The following is a 3,759-nucleotide window of genomic DNA, read 5'->3' as shown; positions in this document are numbered from 1 at the left end:
TGTATTAATTCCATGTTATAAGGGAAAATAATACAGATCGGGTCCCCATCCCGATCGTCACCTAGCAACCATGCGTGAAAAATCACACCGCATCCGCACTTGCTTGCGGATGCTTGCGATTTTCACGCGGCCCTATTCACTTCTATGGGGCCTGCGTTGCGTGAAAATCGCACAATATAGAGCATGCTGCGATTTTCACTCAAAGCACAAGTGATGCGTGAAAATCACCGCTCGTGTGCACAGCCCCATAGAAATGAATGGGTCAGGATTTAGTGCGGGTGCAATGCGTTCAACTCACGCATTGCACCCGCGTGGAATACTCGCCCGTGTGAAAGGGGCCTAAGGCTGGTTTCACACGGGCGTTGCAGGAAAAGGTGCGGGTGCGTTGCGGGAACATGCGCGATTTTTCAGCGCGAGTGCAAACATTGTAATGCGTTTTGCACGCGCGTGAGAAAAATCTGCATGTTTGGGTTAGGTGTTGTGTAGATTGTATTATTTTCCCTTATAACATGGTTATAAGGGAAAATAATAGCATTCTTAATAAAGAATGCATAGTACAATAGTGCTGGAGGGGTTAAAAATAAATAAAAATAATTTAACTCGCCTTAATCCACTTGCTCGCACAGCCGGCATCTCTTCTGTCTTCATCTTTGCTGTGTGCAGGAAAAGGACCTGTGGTGACGGCACTCCAGTCATCACATGGTCCATCACATGATCTTTTACCATGGTGATGGTACACAGGTCCTTTTCCTGCACACAGCAAAGAAGAACACAGAAGAGATGCCGGCTGCGCGAGCAAGTGGATTAAGGCGAGTTAAATTATTTTTATTTATTTTTTAACCCCTCCAGCACTATTGTACTATGCATTCTGTATTAAGAATGCTATTATTTTCCCTTATAACCATGTTATAAGGGAAAATAATAATGATCGGGTCTCCATCCCGATCGTCTCCTAGAAACCGTGCGTGAAAATCGCACCGCATCCGCAGTTGCTTGTGGATGCTTGCGATTTTCGCGCAGCCCCATTCACTTCTATGGGGCCTGCGTTGCGTGAAAAACGCACAATATAGAGCTTGCTGAGATTTTCACGCAACGCATAAGTGATGCGTGAAAATCACCGCTCATGTGCACAGCCCCATAGAAATGAATGGGTCGGGATTCAGTGCGGGTGCAATGCGTTCATCTCACGCATTGCATCCGCACGGAAATCTCGCCCGTGTGAACTCAGCCTTACTGTTCTTCACATGGCTAGAAAATCTTTAGGACCTTTAGGGCAATACTCCTTGGGAAAAGTAAACAAAAATACCCCCCCTCCCCCCCCCCCCCCCCCCCAGCATATAAAAGTGTCTCCCTACTGCCACCTATAGTTGTTTAACCTGTAACTCAATCTTCGATTCTTGACTTGTGGCCACCCGAAGCACTAGGGGGACAACGTAGGGGTATTTTAAGGCTGAAGAAAAGACATATGCCCATCCTATTCAACATATTATCCTGAAGTGTTGATATTCTATAACTTTCTTGGTTTGGATCTGAATACTTTTGTAATTGCATGTAATTAAAAATTTTGCATAGCCGCTGAGTTATTCAATAAAATGTATCGTTATAGCGCCACCTGCTGTTCGTTTTTTTTCTTATTTCTTTGACCTGCTCACTGAGACGGCCGCACATGCTCAGTTTCATCCTTCAACTGCCTCCTGAGCTGTGATAGGGAGAGCACGGACACGCCCCCTGAGCTGCAGAAGAAAGGACACTCCCCTTGAGCTGTGATAGGGAGAGCATGGACACGCCCCCTGAGCTGCAGCAGAAAAGACACTCCCCTTGAGCTGTGATAGGGAGAGCTTTGACACGCCCCTAAGCTGCAGCAGAAAGGACACCTTGAGCTGCCAGCTTGATATAAATCTAGCAGAGCAATAAATGGGGAGATCTCTGGATCCATGTGAGGTCCAGGGCTGGTTCTAGCTTTGTAAGAAAGAGATTGTCATGCACTATATGATGTCTGATTTTACATTAGTTATGGGACAACCCCTTTAATCACTTCTTGTACCATCGCTGCACTGTTATAATGTATTAGGAGCCAAGGACAAGCTTCTGCCATGGAGCTGGAGAGACTTTATGGCTATTGATTATAACGCAGACAGTAAGGCCTGGCCATGAAATACATCCCGCCTCTTGTGTAAACCACCTTGGCTTTTACCCAAAATCTCTGTGAATTATTTCACTATCGACATTTGTATAAAACCAGTGCTGAAACAAAACAAAACATCCAAGACCTTTCCGAATGCACCTCTTACCGAGGTTCGCATGGTCCCCTCTTCATACTGTGGGTCCCTGGAGACAAGAAGGTCATGGGGAGGTCCCCTGTCATCAGCTGATCTTTAAGTTGCAACAGTTTCTTGATTGGCACCATTTCCTACAGCGCCCCTGCAGGAAAAATTAAGTATTACAAGACTTATTGAAATCAATGCACAACAGAAGTCCTCCAGACCTGAAACTAGAGCTTAAAGGGGGTTCCCACTATCAACATTTATTAGCTACCGGTACTCACAGGAAAGATGATAAATGTATGAACGCTGGTGATCTGACCGCTGGGACCCTTGGCGGTCACGAGAATGGGGGCCATTTGTGAATCGAGCAGGGATGCATTCGCTGACCACCTCTCCGTTCACTTCAGTGACCACTGCAGCCCCACAGAAGTGAATGGAACGGTGGTCAGAACATGCTCCATTTACACGGGGACCCCAGTTCTTGTGATTGGTGGGGGTCCCAAATACGGATAAAGCCAGGATAGAAAATTTGTAAGGAGGTCCCGAGGACTGTCATAAATTGACATTTATTTAATAGATGCAAATTCGGATAATCTGACCCCATGGTGAGGTTGGCTCTCCTCTACGTGCCGGTCAGTCTGACCCCATGGTGAGGTTGGCTCTCCTCTACGTGCCGGTCAGTCTGACCCCATGGTGAGGTTGGCTCTCCTCTACGTGCCGGTCAGTCTGACCCCATGGTGAGGTTGGCTCTCCTCTACGTGCCGGTCAGTCTGACCCCATGGTGAGGTTGGCTCTCCTCTACGTGCCGGTCAGTGTGACCCCAGGGTGAGGTTGGCTCTCCTCTACGTGCCAGTCAGTGTGACCCCATGGTGAGGTTGGCTTTCCTCTACGTGCTGGTCAGTGTGACCCCATGGTGAGGTTGGCTCTCCTCTACATGCCGGTCAGTCTGACCCCATGGTGAGGTTGGCTCTCCTCTACGTGCTCGTCAGTGTGACCCCAGGGTGAGGTTGGCTCTCCTCTACGTGCCAGTCAGTGTGACCCCATGGTGAGGTTGGCTTTCCTCTACGTGCTGGTCAGTCTGACCCCATGGTGAGGTTGGCTCTCCTCTACGTGCCGGTCAGTGTGACCCCAGGGTGAGGTTGGCTCTCCTCTACATGCCGGTCAGTCTGACCCCAGGGTGAGGTTGGCTATCCTCTACGTGCCAGTCAGTCTGACCCCATGGTGAGGTTGGCTTTCCTCTACGTGCCGGTCAGTGTGACCCCATGGTGAGGTTGGCTCTCCTCTACGTGCCGGTCAGTCTGACCCCAGGGTGAGGTTGGCTCTCCTCTACGTGCCGGTCAGTGACAGGCGGGGACATGTTCTGTCATTTCCAGGAATCCAGATCGGAGTGAATTCCTTAGGTGAGACCTACGTGCTCTTTCATAAACTGAGAAAGTCATCCTGTTTACATACCTGGAGGAGGAGGAGGAGGAGGGGCGCACCTGAGGGAAGATCT

Source organism: Bufo gargarizans, chromosome 7, assembly GCF_014858855.1.
Source record: "Bufo gargarizans isolate SCDJY-AF-19 chromosome 7, ASM1485885v1, whole genome shotgun sequence".
Classification (NCBI taxonomy): Eukaryota; Metazoa; Chordata; class Amphibia; order Anura; family Bufonidae; genus Bufo; species Bufo gargarizans.
The sequence above is the reverse complement of the archived record's forward strand: the minus strand, read 5'-3'. Positions refer to the sequence as shown.